General features: G+C 48.8%; 1 long non-coding RNA gene and 1 pseudogene across 1 annotated transcript; both read left to right on the top strand.

Moving 5' to 3' along the window:
* The first annotated feature begins 880 nt into the window (after positions 1–880).
* Positions 881–9,871, top strand: LOC144247869 (uncharacterized). Its single transcript, XR_013341348.1, has 2 exons — positions 881–997; positions 9,030–9,871. It is a non-coding gene; the product is annotated as an uncharacterized LOC144247869 (long non-coding RNA).
* Positions 9,872–10,281: 410 nt separating this feature from the next.
* Positions 10,282–17,780, top strand: LOC144247868 (uncharacterized; annotated as a pseudogene).
* Positions 17,781–18,643: the final 863 nt, after the last annotated feature.

Genomic DNA, 18,643 nt, shown 5'->3' with positions numbered 1-18,643 from the left:
CAGGGAATCCTGTGCCCAGGAAAGGGTGTGCCAGGGCTCTTGAGTGTGAGGAAAGGAGGGGCTGGGGGCTGGGAAAGGCAGGAATGGGGGCCCAGGGGGCCCAGATGAGGGGAAAAGGGTGGGGCTGGGGGCTGGGAGAGGTGGGGGGCAGGGAACAGGTTGTGTTGGTGCCGGATAAGGGGGTGCAGGGGGGTCTCAGTGCCAGGCAAAGGGGTAAAAGCGGGTCTTGGTTCTCAGGAATGGGGGTGCAGGAGAGTCTCAGGGTCACGGAAACGGGGGGCAGGGACGTGGAGAGGTAGAAGGGAGTTCCAGGGATCCTTGAGCCAAGGAAAGGGGAGGCCAGGGTTTCCCAAAAAGGGGGAATCAGGAAGGGGACACCCGGGATGTTCAGGAAGGGGGAGTTCAGGACGTCTCTGGTTTTGCAAAAGGGAGGGCTGGGGGCTGGGAAAGGCAGGAATGGGGGTCCAAGGCGTCCCAGGATCAGGCACACGGGAAGTCTGGAGGCTGGGAGCCGGGAAAAGGGGAGCAGGGGGCCCTGATGCCCGGAAATGGGGGATTCAGGGCGGTCCCTGTGCAGGAGAAGGGGAGCAGGGGGGTCCCGGTGCCGGAAATGGCGGATCAGGGTCCCGGTGCCGGGGGTCCCACTCCCCCCTCGCCCGCCAGGAGCGCCCGCAGCCCCAGCGCTGGAGCCACCGCGCTGCTCCTCCTCACTCCCAGTATGATCCCAGTAGAACTCAGTCACCCAGGAGCTGCTCCCAGTATGATCCCAGTACAGCGCAGTCACTGCCACTCCTGGCATCCCCCCATCCCTCTCAGCGTTCCGACCGGCCCCGGCTCCATCCCCCGGCTTCGGCGGCTGCGCGGCTTCGGGAGCGGAGGAGGAGGGGGAGGGAGGGAGGAAGAGGCGGAGCGGCAGTCGGAAAAAGCCGGAGGTGAGAACGGGGAATCGCGCCGCCTGAGCCCGCAGCACCCTGGGAGCATCGGCCCCATCCCGCAGGTGCCCGGGGTGGGGGAGCTCGCCCCAAATATCCCGGGTTTGGAGTTTCTGGGGGGCTGTTCGGAGCTGGCAGGGCTCCCAAGCCGAGCCGCAGCTGCCCTCGGGGGACATCGGGGGTCCCCGGGAGGTGTTTCTGGGGGGTCCCGGTGGGCGGTGGTGGCGGCAGAGCGCCGGCGGGAGCACACTGGTTTTGGGGAGCCCCGGGAGAGCCGCGGCTTCCCTGGGCGGGAGCCCAGAGATAGGAAAGGCCTAGGAGCCCCAGCGGGGACCCCGAGAGGGGGGACCCCTGGCAGTGCCAGCATCCTGGCAATGGGGGGTGCTGGGGCTGGAGGGGCGGCATGGCCGGGAAAAGGGGTTCGGGGCTCCCGGGGCCACCAGGGACTGCTCCCAGCAGAGGCCCAGTTGCTCACCCTGCGTGCTTCCTGTTTCAACGGTACTCCCAGGATGAGCCCAGGTGCAGCAGTACGCGGAATAAATAAATAGACTCCACAATTTGGGGTAGTTATGATGTGGGTATGTATTGTCAGCGCCCGACACAAGTAAGATAGCTCTCCAAGACTTGTGCCCTGAGCTTCAGTATGACCCACACCTTTATTCACAAAGGTGTTCCATATGCAGTACCTTACACGACTTTTCTATGCATATTCAACCCCTGGCCCCGCCTGTCCTTGCCTCTCATGCTAAATAGGTCCACACCCTTCTAGGCATGTGTGGTTTGCTGTGGTGGTCCTGCCGGGGTCTCTGGTCGTCTCTTGAGGCTGAAGATCGTGGTCTTCCTCATGGTTGAACTTTTTAATTTCTCTCCTCTGCGAGTGTGCTTTTGGTGCTTATCTGAGTACCGTCTGTCAGTCTCGGTATGCTTAGGGACAGAGGAGCCTCTTTATCTGGGTTCTTTGTATCTTCAGTTCTTTCTGCTATTGTGCCTTATGTAGGAAGCTTCAGAAATTTGCATTTTCTTATGCTCTTTTGTACCATGGCAGAGGTTTCTTAAGTAAAAGGTTAAAATTCAAAAGTGAACTCCAAAAATCTGCATTTCAGTCCCCCCTTTTCTTAAAAATATAGTAAATTCTTTTACTATAGGGGTTTTGATCTAAATTCTGACTTACCATTATGATGGTTCTTTTTTAGTAGGATTCCGTGAGTCCTTGAGAGTGAAGTCAAAATAGCCACGTGCTTTAACATTCCACATGAGTGTTAAAACAGACATCATTATACGTATGGTAATTAAAATCAATAAAACTATAATTCGGTGACATAAAGTGTTCATGATCCCAGTTGCTGTTGGCAAACATCCAAATAGTGCATCCCACCAGTTATGACTTGTGTCTTGTTTTACTCTTTGCAGGATTCTGTTTATTTTGTGTATGCAGTTACAGAGCTGTCTGCCCATTCTTTTGAATCTCTTCTACAATTTTGATTAGATATTGATGTTTCATCTTGGGTTAAATTCATTCCAATGGGTGTTGGGTGGTAATTCATTGTATGTCGTGTAGTTTGATTTGATTAAGTGGTGGGATACGACTGGTGCTGAATACACAAAGTCACACCTGGTAACCTTAATAAAGTTGCAAATACAAGAATTTGAATGGCTCTTAACAGCTATGGGGACTTTGTTCCTATCAATTTCTATGATATCACATTCAGTCCTTAACCATACACAGTTATTATCTATATACACTAGTGCAGTTTGTTGGTTGGTGTCTGGGTGGATCTCAAAGTGGCAAATGCCTTGGTCAGTGTCAAGGCATATGTCTTGAGCACTAACCAGATTATTCTCACAGATGAATCCTTGTTCCTGAACATTGCAAGGCTCTAAGTTAACAGTTTGCCATCTCCCTTGGATTTTCCAAGCCCATACCCTGTGTTCTGAGTGGTATAATACCAATTTTTCATGACTCAACCCTAAGGCAACAATGGGGTGAATAGCATGGCATTCAATGGAGTGAACTGTGGCGTTACATATAGTGAGCACAAAGGCAGTAGCCGTGTTAGTGGTGGGATTATATGTAGAATTTACCATGGTCCACCAAGATTGGAAGTTTCTCTCCAAGTCTGTAGCACTGTCCCAGACAACCTTTTTTACTTCAGTTGGAAACACCCCCTCGCTTCCTTATGATTAGAGCAGCTGTTGACTGTATCCATAATTGTGTTTGTATACAGCTAAGGGCTAAAGGTATGCTATCCTGTGCCCCCTTTAGTGCATCTGTTACTAAGCTATGGTCTTGATGTTCAGTTTCTCTCCATCTTGGCAACACCTTTGAGATTTGCCACTGACTGTTTCCCAATGCCAATAGAGATGATTGTAAAGGCTGTTTCAATTTTATCAGATCGCTAGTTGCTACAGCTAATTTGTTCATTAATATTTCAGTGTCAATCCCATTCAAAACCCCTAACCAGGTCCCTAACATCCCAGTTAGATCCCATCACATTCTGTCCCTGAAGTGTACTTGTTTTTGCAGCTATTTTGTCCATCACTCGAAGGATGACCTTAGGAAGGGGGAGCAAGCTGGTTGAACCGTCGAGATATTAGTTTGCATTAACAGTTCAACATGCTTAAGGGACCATTCTGCATTAAATAACAGTTTTTGTTTACCCGTATTCCTTATAACATACGGGCCAATTTCATAAACCTGAGGTTCAGGCTTAAATGGCATATTTTGGGTTTGTGTTTGAGTGCTGGGTTGGGTTGTAACGGGCTTGACTATAGTGCTTATCATAAATTTGAAAGACAGTCCAATAGTGTTGCGGGCCCAGAGGCAAACCACATTGACTGCTTATCTTAATGTGAAGTTGTGCCAACAGTCTAATTCATTTGGATGATTGCAAATCTTCAGCACTTATTCACACTGATTTGGGTTGCTTTACTATGAGTAGTCCCATTAATCATTTGACATCCTATTTTAATTACCTCCCCTATGGTCCCTTGAAGTGACCACAACCTCTCTTTATGCCACTCCTGCTTTTTATATATTTGGTCACTGTGCATGACCAGAGTTGTTAGATATGAACCTTTTAAAGATTTCCCCATGGTTTTGATGTATTGAGTAAAGGCTTAGGACCAGGGCCATTCAGCGTTGCTCTGGCTAGGAGTACTTTCTAATTTTTGGATTACAACTATGGTTGTAAACAACACTTTAGCAAAAATCCCCACCCACCATGATACATTCATTTTGTCTAGGTAAATTTCAGTTTCAGCTCACTATCACCTGGTGTTATTCTCCAAGTGGCGTCTGGAGTTTTCTTAACATGCCTGTGGTGGATCCAAGTGCTTTGTTCTATAATTTTGTTTGCAGTGAAGTGGTAAGGAGCATTTGGTATGGTCCCTCACATTGTGGTTCCAAGGCTCTCTCTGTAAGAGACTTAACACATACATAGTCTCCAGGTTGTATGTCATGTACTGGTGTATCGAGCCCCGCACCCCGAGTTCCAGCCATATATTCCTCAATTGCTCTATGTTGTTTATTTAGAGTGATCGTATAGGAGGTTAGTGACACATCTTGGGTAGACATTCCCTTATGCAACCCATATGGTCTCCCATACAGCAATTCAAAGGGACTCAGCTTTTCTTTAGTCCTGGGTTTGGTTCGAATCTGCAGTAATGCTAATGGGAGGGATTGAGGCCATGATAAATTAGCCTCTTGTCCTAATCATACAACTTGTTTGATTAAATGATTCATTTTCTCTATCTGCCACTTGATTGTGGGTTATATGGGGTGTGAAGTTCCCAGTCTATGCCCAAGTATTAGCTAACCTGTTGCACCAATTTTGCGATAAAATATGATCCCCTATCTGAGGAGATTGTGGCTGGGACTCCAAAGCGTGGTATGATTTCCTGTACCAATACTGATTTATAAAAAAAATATGGATATTGATCTAGTACTGATATCCAACTGTGACGGATGAAAACTCTCTAACAGTTTAAAGTTAGAAAGTGTATGTTTATTCAACGCCGGGCAGCGTGTGGGATAGCTCCCAAATACACACCGCACCTTCCAGGTGATTATAGAGTCTTTTTATCCATACAAGTATTGAATACATAAAATACAAATACATATTCATAATTTTGGTACATCTCATTCCCCGCTTCATATGCTAATTACTCCAAAAGCTATTAAGCATGCATAGTTTGTTCCTTGAAATGGGTCGGTGGTCCCTTTCATGGGGAGGGCTCCCATAATGAGGTAGTAAATGAAGTCTTCCTCGTTCTGACCTTTCTGCCTTTTCAATGCAAATATGACAAATGAACTCTTGGTAGAGCTCCCATTCCTTGTCTTCTATTGATTTCAGAACAGAGGAGGCCCACAATTGTCTTATGTTCCTAAAAGCTATTTGTCAGTTTCTATATTCTTCATTATAAACCCAGCTAACTGAACATTGTGCTGACAAGCAATCAATTATTAGTTAACTACTAACTCCTTACTTCATCTAGGCCTACTCATTTGTTATTATTATTTTAATTAACTCTAGTAAGGCTTATTTCTAACTAAAATCTTAGCTCCTCTAAAATCTCTAAATTCCTTAAAATTTACATTTCAATACCTTAGTTACTTCCTGAGCTTTAGAAGTCCTGGTGAGGAATGCTTCTGGCTATCCTGAAAAGGTATCTGTTAGCACTAGTATAAACTTATACCACCCTTTTCTTGGCAATTCCGTGAAATCGATCTGCCATTGCTGCCCCAGCCCATGACCCTTCCCAGTCTGGCCAAGTTTTGGTTTGGGAATATTTTTGGGGTTGGTCTGGAGGCAAAGGTCACATTGTTGAGTCACTTGTGTGATAGTTGCCTGTAAATGCCTTTCTATGATCCTTTCATTTAGATATTTATATAGGGCATCGATACCTAAATAAATTAGGGACCATAATAAATAGGAGGGTATAACTAATTTTCCATCTATGGTGGCCCATCCCTCTTGGTCATAGTCTCTTTTTTGCTCATAGATAATTTTTTTGTCTAATTTGTTGTATTTTGGCTTACCTTCAAGGGAAATTTGCCTGTCTGGAACCAGGGCCGCCTCAGTTATTACCTCAATTTTTGCTGCTTCTTTTGCTTCCCTATCTGCCAGCTCATTCCCTTCTTCCAATTCTGAGTTTATCTTCGGATGTGCCTTAATGTGCATGATTGCTACTTTCTCTGGCAACTTGACTGCTTCCCAAAGTCACAGTATTTCTGATGCATGTTTAATATTTTGCCCTTGAGAGTTCAGCAGTCCTCTCTCTTTCCAAATGGCTCTGTGAGCATGCACTACTCTAAATGCATACTTTGAGTCTGTATATATGTTTCTTTCTTTCCCTCTTGCCAATTCTAAGGCCCAAGTTAGAGCGACTATCTCGGCCTTTTGTGCAGAGGTATTCGTTGGCAGGGGTCCAGATTCTATTACCTCCTTGCAGGTAGTTACTGCGTACCCGGCATGCCGTTTTCCACTGATGACGTAACTGCTTCCCTCAGTGAACCAGACTTCTGCATTATCGAGAGGGGTGTCTTTCAAGTCAGGGCAGCTGGAATAGGTGGCCTCGATGGTCTACAGGCAGTCATGTTCTACTGGTTCTCCCTGGTTTCCACTGAGGAAGGAGGCTGGATTGACAATGTTAGTCACCACTATCTCTACATCATCTTGCTCCACCATGATAGCTTAGTATCTCAGGAACCGTTGTGGGGAAAGCCAATGTCCGCCTTTCACCTCTAGCACTGCAGACACAGTGTGGGACACTAGCACAGTCATTTTCTGGCCCAGGGTAAATTTACATGCCTCTTGGATGTTCAGTACAACTGCTGCAACAGCTCTGAGGCATCCAGGCCACCCTTTAGTGGCTGCATCTAATTGCTTAGAGAAATAAGCCACTGCTCTGTGGTACGGGCCGAGGTCCTGTGCTAATATTCCCAAGGCAATTCCTTGCTTCTCATGGGAGAACAAAAGGAAAGGCTTACTCACGTCTGGTAATCCTAGAGCTGGAGCTGACATGAGGGCTTTTTTCAGTTGGTTGAAAGCCTGTGTAGATTCCTTTGTCCATTGAATGTCCCTGCTTTCAGTTGCAATCAGTTCATATAAGGGCTTCACAAACAGTCCATAGTTATAGATCCATAACCCGCACCCCCTGTCATCCCCAGGAAAGTTCATAGTTCCTTTACAGTCTGAGGTTTTTGGGTCTGGCATATTGCCTCCTTCCGGCTTTGGCCTAGGGTACGTTGTCCAGCACTGACTTCATAACCCAGATAAGTTACCTTTTGTTTTACTACTTGGGCCTTTTTCTTTGATAGCCACTACCCTTGGAGTCCCAAAAAGTTCAAGAGGCTTACCATCCAGGCCACGCATGCTTCCCTTGTCTGCGTGGCTATCAGTATGTCATCTACGTACTGTAGCAGCTTCCCTGCCTCTGGAGGGGCTTCCCAGGTCTCTAATTCCTTTGCAAGTTGTTCTCCAAACAAAGTAGATGAGTTTTTGAATCCTTATGGGAGTCTGGTCCATGTAAATTGAGTTCTTTGCCCGCTTTTAGGACTTTCCCATTCAAATGCAAAAATTTTCTGGCTGGCTTCATGGATAGGAAGGCAAAAGTCTTTAAAATGGTAAACCAAGTTAGTTTGGGTGTTAAGCAAGTTAATAATGCGTAGGGATTGGCCACCACAGGATACAGATCTTCAGTTACCTTGTTCACAGCTTGCAGATCTTGTACCAGTATGACCATCAGGTTTGCAAACTGTTAGGATAGGAGTGTTAAAATCAGATTGACATTCTTTTAATAATCCTAGGTGCAAAATGTTCTCAGTTATTGGGCTAATCCCTTCCTTATCCTTTTTCCTCAAGGGATACTGTTTAACCCTGACAGGTTGCTTTCCCTCTTTTAGTCTGATCTGTATAGGGGGAATGTTTCTTGCTCTCCCTGCTACATCAGAGGCCCATACCCCAGGGAATACCTGATTGATTATCTCTTCATCAGTCTCAGTTTCTCTCATGACTTCACTAGTAGTTAGTATCAAACTCAATACTTCTACAGACTATTGATCATTTACCTCCAGAGTCATCTCCCCATTGTTAAATATAATAGTTGCCTGTAATTGTCCCAGCAAATCTCTGCCCAAAAGTGGCTCAGAGGAATTGGGTATATATAGAAATTTGTGGATCCCCTACCGTTTTCTTAGTTTATATTTTAATGGCCTAAAGAAAAATGCCTTTTCAGTTTGGCCAGTCCAACCTGTAACTATAGCATAATCATCCCCTATGGGCATCAAGGCTGTATTTAGAACTGAGTACATTGCCCCAGTATCAACTAGGAATTTTGCTTCTTTCTCCTTTGTCCCCAGCTTCAGATTTACAACCAGAGGGATTGCTGGGGTAGTCTCTTCCAGTCCCCCCTAATCCTCCTGCACATGGGCAACCACCCCTCTCCTTTGATTCCGTTGACCATTCTGTTTCCGTTCTGGACAGTCCTTCTTCCAATGGCCCTGTCTCTTACAGTTAACACACTGATTTCTGCTTAATCAAGGAGGGCCTTGCTTGGATGGCCCCTGCCTGCTCTCATGTTTTTCTCTCCGCTCCTCCTGCACCATTGCTATTAAGTTTTTAATCCCTCATTTATACCCCTCTTCCCTGTTGCTAAAGACTGTCCAGGCTTCCCCCAGTAAAGCTTCTAAATTCCATGCATTTTCTTCTCGGATTTTTTGGAGTTTGCACCTAATGTCCCCCATGGACTGTCCCAAAGATAGATTAATTAGTTGTATCCCCACTTCAGATGCAGGGTCTAGTGGTGTATAGCATCACATTGCATTTCTCAGGCAGTCCAGGAACTCTGTGGGGGATTCTGAGGGTCCCTGTTTAATAGCATATAAAGCTGACCAGTTTATAGTTTTAGGGATTGCTCTTTCCACTCCCAGTATAATCCAGTCCTGATATTTCTTTAGCCTCTGTCTTTCCTCTGGGTTTGGGTTCCAGCCTGGGTCCTGAAGTGGAAAGTGTTCCCTTAGACCCACTTCTTGTTGTCTAAAGTGGTCTGCTACCAGATCTCTTGCTGTTTTTAAAACCAACTGTTTTTCTGTTTCAGTGAATGTGTCTAATAACAGCTGGATATCACCCCAGTCTGGATTGTGCTACTTCATAATGTATCATAGATGTTTAGCAGTATTTACTGGGTTATTTTGGTAATCTCCTGCAACCCTTTCCCATGCTTCCAAATCAAGGGTGGAGAAGGGCACCTTCACTAATATCTTTTCCCCTCCTGGTATTAGCGTCTCCCATAGAGGGGACTGTAATATTTGTCCTCTGGTTTGGGATGCAGTTGGGCTGCTTGGAGGGGTTGGAGCAGGAGTCTTCTGTAAAGGAGGAGGAGTAGAAGTAGTAGAAGGGATAGGAGGAATAGGTGGAATAGATGGAATGGGGGGTGCAGGTGGAATAGGTGGTGTAGGTGGGATAGGTGGAGTAGGAGGCAGTGTAGGTGGTACTGATGTCCCACCTACACCAAGCCTCCACCCCTACTCCCCTGCCCTCCCAAGTGAAGGCTAAAGGTGGCCTAGATCTCGTTCCTCTAGTGCTGTGCGAGACACTTTGTTCTGGTGCACCTCTGTCTTATGCTACAAGGCTGAGCAGGACCGTTAAAGTTCTCCCATTTTGCTTCTGTTTTCTTTTTCAAGAGCCAGAACGAGGGGGTCAGAGAGGGGCCCTGATGCCTCAGTCCCTTTGCCAGTCAGGGTTATTTTGGAGGGAGAAGAACATATCACAGCAGGAAACCTCTTCCCATTTCCTCTCTCTTTGTAGAAATAACATTAGCTGTAACAAGGTATTATATTCTAATGTACCTGTAGGAGGCCATCTGGCCCCCTCCTCTAGGCGATAGAGTGGCCACCAACGGGAGCAATATTTGATTAAACTTTTTTTATTTTCTATGCCCCCTTTGCCTACTATTTCTTTTCAGTGTGCTAAGACACATCCTTGCGGGCTGGCCTTGGGTACTTCCTTACTCTGTTTTGCTCCCATTTGTCTTTTAGAGCAAACTTAACTTATTCAGTTCTGAATGTTCAAATATAAGTCACAGATAAAAGGACCCCTTTTTATTTTTTAGTCATTAAAACAAAATATTAATAAAAATATAGTTATTCAAATAACCAAATAAAATATTAATAGCCAAATTAATAATTGATAATATTTTGATATTAGAATATTATTCTATTATATAATTAACCATCAATTGTTGTTAATTTATTGTTTTCCCAGTGCCACATAAATTTACTAACTCCTAAGGGTTCAATCCAAACCACTGGGGAGGAAAGAAATGGGGAAAAAAATTTCCTTTGGTCTTCCTTTTAATACTAAGGCTGTGCCACTCTTTTATCCTTTCCCAGTCGTCTTCAAATACGTCCCAGGTTTCAGGGTTAGGTGATTTTTCTCCCAGATTAAATTCACTATTTCACACCTTGCTTGTTCAACCCCTGGGTTATAGTATCTTTGTATTTCAGGGGTACACGCACGACATGTGGACTTCCGCCTATATGAAATACAATACTACCTCCTCTGACACTTCAAGCATTGGAGGAGAACCCAAGCTATGTGCCAGTCTGGCTTCCAGCAAAAGGCTGTCAATCCGCACACAAAACAGGGGATTACCCCTCTAGACCCCACCTCAAGGGGTTTCTCTGGTGGCTGTTCCCAGTCAAAGGCTAGATAGTAACTTGTTGAACTTTGGTACATTCCTCCTAAGAACACTCTGTCTCTCCCTCCGCCTTCCCATTCTATGACTACCCAGTCCCCTGATGGATGAAGCTTGGTTCAAGCTGAAACCACCTGTGTAGAGCCTGTCTCGAAGGCTGGGCTCTCTTGGCCCAGGCTTGAAGTTCTGCAGCCACTGTGGGCAGATTGCCTCTCACTTGTAACAAAACCTATCAGCAAACCCCGCAATGCAAAGGATCTCTCAGTGACAGCTTGGTAACACTAAAAGGCAGTGTTATTGCCCAATAAACATTTAACTCTTAGCCCAGTCTAGCTTGCTGGTTATCTTTAGCTAGATCTTGCCCCTTACTAACCAGCGATACTTGTAAGTGGTGCTTGGAAGTCTTGACTTGTACCATGCCCTTACTAGGTGCACTATCAGCTAACAGTGTCCAAAGCAACTCCACAAACCACGCCTTGTGTCTATGCGCCTGCTGCACTATCAGCAGGCTGCGCTGAGCACCTTTGCAAGTCTCAACTTAAGCCCTGCGCCACATTCTCTCCGCTTGGCAGAGCAGATATGCCAGCTCTCGCCATGCCACTTGGGCTTTCCAGCACTGCTGCGCCGCTCTTAGCAACTTTGTGCTGCTCCTAGCAACTCCACACCGCTCACACTTTCCAGCAATGTCGCAACACCGCACCATGCTCCACTGTTTTATTCACACAGACACATGCACACGTACACAAGCATGCACATCCGGATGTAACAGACACACCACACCGAAATTGGGACACACCACACTGAAATTGCGATTTCCTCCTTCCCCAAGTCACGCTATCAGCTCAGGGGGTTTCTCCCACTGCCAGTCTCAGCTCCGGCAGGTGGCCTGCTTGCAAGCCCCTGGGCAAAACTATGTGCAAAAATGTCTTAATGCAACTTATCATTGCCAACCTTAAAAAGAGAAATTAATACATACTGCTTTCGTCTGCTGCTGATGGGCCATGGTCTTCTCCCTGCAGTGTAGAGCTGAGATGCAGAGTCCCTCCAGAAAAAACAACCCATGCGGCGCCTGAGGGTGTCTGCCCCTAACTAGACCCACGAGTGAGCAGAGCCGTCCCACCAGAGTCGCCAACTGAAGCAATACACGGAATAAATAAATAGACTCCACAATTTTGGGTAGTTATGATGTGGGTATGTATTGCCAGCACTTGGCACAAATGAGATAGCTCTCCAAGACTTGTGCCCTGAGCCTTAGTCTGACAGACACCTTTATTCACAAAGGTGTTCCATATGCAGTACCTTACACGACTTTTCTATGCATATTCAACCCCTGGCCCTGCCTGTCCTTGCCTTTCATGCTAAATAGGTCCACACCCTTCTAGGCATGTGTGGTTTGCTGTGGTGGTCCTGCCAGGGTCTCTGGTCGTCTCTTGAGGCTGAAGATCGCGGTCTTCCTCATGGTTGAACTTTTTAATTTCTCTCCTTTGTGTGTGCACTTTTGGTGCTTATCTGAGTACCGTCTGTCAGTCTCGGTATGCTTAGGGACAGAGGAGCCTCTTTATCTGGGTTCTTTGTATCTTCAGTCCTTTCTGCTATTGTTCTTTATGTAGGAAGCTTCAGAAATGTGCATTTTCTTATGCCCTTTTGTACCTTGGCAGAGGTTTCTTAAGTAAAAGGTTAAAATTCAACACATAATTCTACAAGCTAGAATATAAATGCTTAATTCATTTCGTTAACTTAAGTGAACTCCAAAAATCTCTGTTTCACAGGCATTCCCAGTATGAGCCTGCTCCCTTCAGCTCACTCCTTGTAGGATCCCTGTTGCTCCCAGTATGAGCCCGGGCACTCCCAGTCATTCTCCATTATGATGCAATTTGCCCCCATCACATTCCCAGTGGCTCCCAGTGTGGCCCCAGTCACCACCTGCATGTTCTTGGGCTCTCTCAGTATATCCCAATTGCCCTGAACATTCTCGTAGTCATTGCCAGGCACTCCCAGTTACCTCAGCATGGTTCAGCTGCCTCCACTTTTATCCCAGTCACTGCCAAGACATCCCAATTGTCACCAGCATGCATCCTGTCATTCCCAGTTGCTCCCAGTTCCTCCCAGTGTGTGTGCAGTTGTCTCCCAGCATGAGCTTGGTAGCTCCCAGTAACACCCAGTTCTTTCACACACACTATAATCCCAGTATGATCCCAGTCACTTAGATTCTAATCCCAGTCACTCCCAGTCACTCCCAGTATGATGCTAGTGACCCCCAGTGTGATCCCAGTTGCTCCCTGTCAATGCATGACCTGCCAGCATGACCCCAGTAGCCTCCAGTATGATCCCTGTGACTCCCCCTGTGACTCCCAGTCTTTCCTAGTATATCCTAGTCACGCCCAGCATCTTCCCAATTACTCCTAGTCAATCCCAGTATGATTCAAGTCATCCTCTGTGTGATTCCAGTCTCACCCAGCATGGACCCAGCTGCTCCCACTGGGATCCCAGTATGATCCCAGTTGTCTCTAGAATAGTCCCAGTCCCTCTCAGCATGGTCCCACTCACTCCCAGCTGTTCCCAGCATGGTTCCAGTCCCCCCAGTATGGTCGCAGACACTCCCAGTATATCCCAGTTGGCTCAGTAAGGTTCTGGTGGCCTCAGAATGATCCCAGTCTTTCCCAGCTACTCTCAGTTGCCTCCTGCATGATACCAGTTTCTGTCTGTTGCCCAAAGTGCCGTCCCAGTTGCTCCCAGTATGGTCCCAGTTGTGGCCTCAGTCTCCTCAGCATGGTTATAGAACCTTCCAGTTAATCCCAGTTGCTCCCAATATATCCACATTTTCCTCCCACCATGGGCTCAGTAGCTCCCAATAACCCCCAGTCAGAATCCATTCACACCTGCTGGAATCCCAGTGGCTCCCCCCCACTATGGCCCCAGTCACTCCCAGATTCTCCTAGTATCGTTTCAGTCACCACCACTATGGCCCCAGTCACTCCCAGTATTATTCCAGTCATGTCCAGAGTGACTCCCTGTCACTCCCAGTGTGGGTCCAGTTGCTCCCAATCGCCTCCAGCGTGGTTCCAGTCACAGCCAGCAACTTTCCAGTCACTCCCAGTATGATCCCGGCCAGTTCCAGTAGGATCCCAGTATGACTGCATTATCATCCAGTGTAGTTCCAGTTACTCCCATCTAGCCCACTGTGGTTTCAGTCTCTCCCAGGGTATTCAGTTGGCTCCCAGCTTGTTCCCAGTCGTTCTCACTTGTCCTCAGTTGCTTCCAGCCTGATCCCAGTTGCTTACAGCCACTCCAAATCATCCTCAGTACAGTCCCAGTTGCTCCAAAAAAGAACCAGTATGATGCCAGTCACTCCCAGCATGGTCCCAGTCATGCCCATTTCCTCCAGTGTAGACCCAGTCACTCCCACTCGCTCCCAGTTGCCCCCAACATGGGGTCCCAGTTCTCCCACCCAGTATATCCCAGTTTCCTCCAGCATGCATCCAATTATTCCCAGTTCCTCCAGTTTGCTTGCAGCATGATCCCAGTTTCTCTCTGTTGCTCCCAGTAGCCCTAACTATGATCCCAGTTGCTCCCTTTCAACACCAATATAAGCCCAGTAACCTCCAGTATGATCTTTGTCACGTGCCAGCACTCCCACTATGGTCCCAGTATAATCCCAGTAACTTCCAATCACTCCCAGTATGGTCCCAGTTGCCTCCAGCTAGATCAACCCAGTCAGTCTCAGTATGATGCCATTTCCTCCCAGCGTGCTCCCAGTCACCCCCAGTATGGGGGATGATATGCATGGTGTGTTCCCAGTCACTCTCAGACACTCCCAGTATTAGTCCAGTTCCTCCCAGTATGATCCAGAGATGACCCCAGTGTGCTCCCAGTCACTGCCAGTATGAACCAGTTGTGCCCCACATGGTTCCAGTTGCTCTCTTTCACCCTCACTTTTGTTCCAGTCACTGCCAGTCTCTCCCAGTGTACCCCAGATCCTTCCAGCATACTCCCAGTCACTCCCAGTTACTTCCAGCATGATCCCATTTGCTCACAACCACTCCCAGTCAGCCTCAGTATAGTGGCACTCACAGTGCCAGTATGATCCCAGTCACCTCCAGCATGAACCCAGTTCATCCCAGTATAAGCCCAATTGCTTCTGATCACCCCCAGCATGCACCCAATGACTGCCAGTTTCTCCCAGTTGCTCCTAGCATGATCCCAGTTGCTCACAGCTGCTCCTGGTCACTCTCTTCATGATCCCAATCACTCCCAGTATATCCCATTTGCCTCCAATATGGTCTCAATTGCTTCCTGCAGGCTCCTACTCACTCCCAGTGTGATCCCAGTATGATCCCAGTCTCCCTCAGTGTGATCACAGTGTCCCTGGCATGGGCCCAGCTTCTCCCAGTATGATCCCAGTATGATGTCAGTACCAGTACCGTCACACTCACTCCCAGTGTGATCTCAGTATGATCCCAGTACAAACCAGTCTCTCCCAGTGATGCCACTCTTGGGATCCCCCAGCCCTCTCTGTGTTTCCCCCTCCCAATCTCCCAAGAGGAGCCCCAAGGGCCGGCAGTGCATAGGCAGGGTCCCCAGCCAGCCCCAGATGGGATGTGCAGCCCCCAGTTTTCCCAGTTTGCCTCTCCTTTGGCCCGTGCCGGGACAGCGGGTGGGAGCAGCTGAGAGCCCCACGCTGCCCATCCTGACCTGTCCCAGCTCCATCCCTGCTCCTGCCGCGGGCTGCCGAGCTACAGGAATGGGGCACTGAGGGTGTCGCTGCTCCTGGGGGAGGAGGAGGAGGGAGGGAAGGGCAGGGATGGAGGAGGAGAGCCAGAAGGGATGGAAGTAGGGGAAGGAGGTGGGCTCAGGGAGGAGGAGGAGGAGGAGGGCTGGAAGAGGAGGGACAAAGGAGAATCAGGGAAAGGAGAAAGAACCAGGAGGTCGAGCACTCCCTGAATTCACAGCCGCCCACCCATGGGATCATCATCCCACACGTGAGCAGGGAGGGGGAGCCTGGCCCAGATATCCTGGGGGGTCCCTGGGTTGGGGTTTTTGGGGGGATGTTTGGAGAACGAAGAACCCCAAAGATGAGTGGAAAAGGCCCCTTGGGGGGACACTGGGTGGGGGTCCTGGTGGCGGCTGCTGGCAGAGGCAACCTGGAGGAGCAGAGCCCTGTGTCCCCCAGGAGCCCAAAGTGGGGAGCCCAGGGAGCGGGGAGCACTGCCATTGGCAGGACGCTTAAGAGCCTGGAGAGGGGCAGGGGGGACTCCTTGGAGCCCCTGCAGCCCAGAGCAGAGAATAAGGGGAGAAGGGACCCTGGGACTCGAAAAACCCCTGGCATCTCTTAAGTGGGGAGAGTGAAAAGGGGGGAACTTTTTGGATTCCTGGGACTCTCAGCAGCCTGGGGAGGGCGGGGACTGAGTAGACAGGGGACCCCCAATCCAAGCGTGATCCCCAGCAGCTGGGACAGGGGGAGCCCTGAACATGAAGGGGAAGAGACCAGAGGCAGGGAACTCCTGGGAGGCGTTTTCAGGGCTGAATCTTGGTGTTTGGGAGATTTTCATGGACCCGAGATGGCTGATGACTTCTAGAGATGGACTTGGGTAGAGTGACCTTCATTCTCAACATGCTCATCCCTTGTTTTTACCCAAACCAGGATTTCCCATTCCCAACCCTTGGCTGCATGGAGAAAGTGTCTGCAAGGAAGAGGAAGATGCCCCAGGACACCCAGGCAGGTGAGGAGGAAGTCAGTGCCCCTTTCCCTCTCTCTCCTGCTCCATTTCCCAGCCCAGCATGGCCCCCAGCAGGAAAAGCCCCCTGACGACACCATCCTGCTTGGGTCGCACTGGCGGGATCTCCTTCCTCTTCCCTCTAGCATGGAGGCAAATCCCATCCTCTCCTTGTCCTTCCTCCCCCAGACAAGGAGCTGATGATGGAAACTAGGGACGACAAATTCCCTCAGCAGAGCCTTGTGGAAGAGGCCATTTTGAGCAGCTCCATGGTGCAGGAATCCAATGGGGAGGAAAAGCCCCAGAGATCCCACAGGAGGAGGGGCTGCAAACCCAGCCCAGGGTGCTCTGAGGAGGAAAGACCCACCCTGTGCCAGGAAGGTGGACAGAGCTTCAGCCAGAGCTCACAGCAGGTGGTCCCTGAGCAGCTTCACGATGGGGAGAAACCCTACAAGTGCTTGGAGTGTGGGAAGAGCTTCAGGCAAAGCTCCAAACTGATCCGCCACCAGATGATCCACACTGGGGAATGGGCTTACGAGTGTGGGGAGTGTGGGAAGGGCTTTAGCTGCAGCTCAGAACTCATCAGGCACCAACGCATCCACACCGGAGAGAGACCCTATGAGTGTCCCGAGTGTCAGAAGAGGTTTTACACAAGCTCCAGTCTCCTCTTGCATGAGCGGATTCACACGGATGAGAGGCCCTTCCGCTGCCCCGACTGCAGGAAGGGCTTCAAGTACAACTCTGCCCTCATCTCCCACCGGCGCATCCACACTGGGAAGAGAGGCCCTACAAGTGTGGGGAATGTGGGATGAGCTTCAGCTGCAGATCCTACTTGATCAGCCATCAGAGGATCCATACTGGGAACAGCCCTATGAGTGTGGGGAAAATGGGAAGAGCTTCAGCTGAAGGTGCCAACTGATCATCCACCAAATGAACCACACTGGGGAGAGACCCTATAAGTGTTCCAAGTGTGGGAAGAGCTTCAGCCAGAGCTCTACCTTGACCCAACACCAATGGAGGCACAGCTAAAGGAAGCCTTGTGAGTGCCCTGACTGCAGGAAGAGCTTCGTACCCTGCTCCAACTCCATCCCCCATGGGAGGATCCACATTGGTCAGAGCCCTGGTGACCCACATTGCCAGTGATCTCTGCTGAGAAGACACCTGCAAGGTGGTCTCCACATCATCCTGGATCCCCACAGGCAACTGGTGAACTTGGCAGGAATATCCATCAGGACTTTGATCAACATTGGAAATTAATTGAGAAGAGCTGTTTCTTTGAATTTACAGCCCGAAAAATCTCACCTGCTCTGTCCTTTTTTCTTCTGATGGCATCAAGCAACAATGGCTGTACTTGAAGGTCTTTTTCTACCTGAATAATTTCCATGTTTATCCCATCAAAACACCTGGAATTGGGGTTAAAATAAAGAAATTAAGCAAAGAGATCTAAAGCTGAATCATTTTACTAGGATTTGAGTGTGAATTTGGGGTTCACAGGAAGATTCAGGAAGGATTTAGGTGTTCTGGGACCATCCAAGCCAGGAGACATAGCCATGTTCCAGTAGTTGTTCCAGCAGAACATGTCCATCTGATCCCATCTGTTCTCCAGGAATTGCAGTTGTCTGTCCCAGTCCCTGGCCTAGGTCTGCCCATCCAGGGTGTCCCCCACAAAATGCCCAAATCGCTACTGAAGTGCCCAAACTGATCCTGACTGTGGATTTTCCTGTCCACTAACCTCTCCTGGTCAGCTCCATGGAGGGCTGTGAGGGGTTTAGGGACATCTGGTGGGACTGAGAGAGACTTTTGTGGCTCCTGGGGCCATTTGTGGTGCTGGGAGAGGGTTTGGGGGCCTGCTGGAGGTAACTGGGATATACTGGGAATGAGTGAGGTCATCCTGGGGGCAAGTGGAACCATAGTGGGGAATCTGGGGCGACGGAATGAGCATGCTGGGGCCAACTGGGATATACTGGTAGTGTCTAGAACCATACTGGAGGAGACAACACTGGGAACAGCTGGGACCATGTTGGGAGCAACTGGAGGCAACTGGGAGTGACTGTCTATACTGGGGGCCACTGAAGTCATACTGGCAGTGTGTGGGACTGTGCTAGGGGTGACTAGGTGCAACTGGGATTGTACTGGGTGGAACTGGGATGACACTGAGGGGGATTAGGATCGTACTGGGAGTGACCAGGAGCATGTTGAGGGCAATTTGGACCAAGTTGGGGACAACTGGGATATACTGAGAGGGACTGGGAGTCACTATGATCATACTGGGAGTGACTGGAACCACGCCAGTGGCCTGGG

Source organism: Lonchura striata, chromosome 34, assembly GCF_046129695.1.
Source record: "Lonchura striata isolate bLonStr1 chromosome 34, bLonStr1.mat, whole genome shotgun sequence".
NCBI classification, from domain to species: domain Eukaryota; kingdom Metazoa; phylum Chordata; class Aves; order Passeriformes; family Estrildidae; genus Lonchura; species Lonchura striata.
The sequence above is the reverse complement of the archived record's forward strand: the minus strand, read 5'-3'. Positions and strand labels throughout refer to the sequence as shown.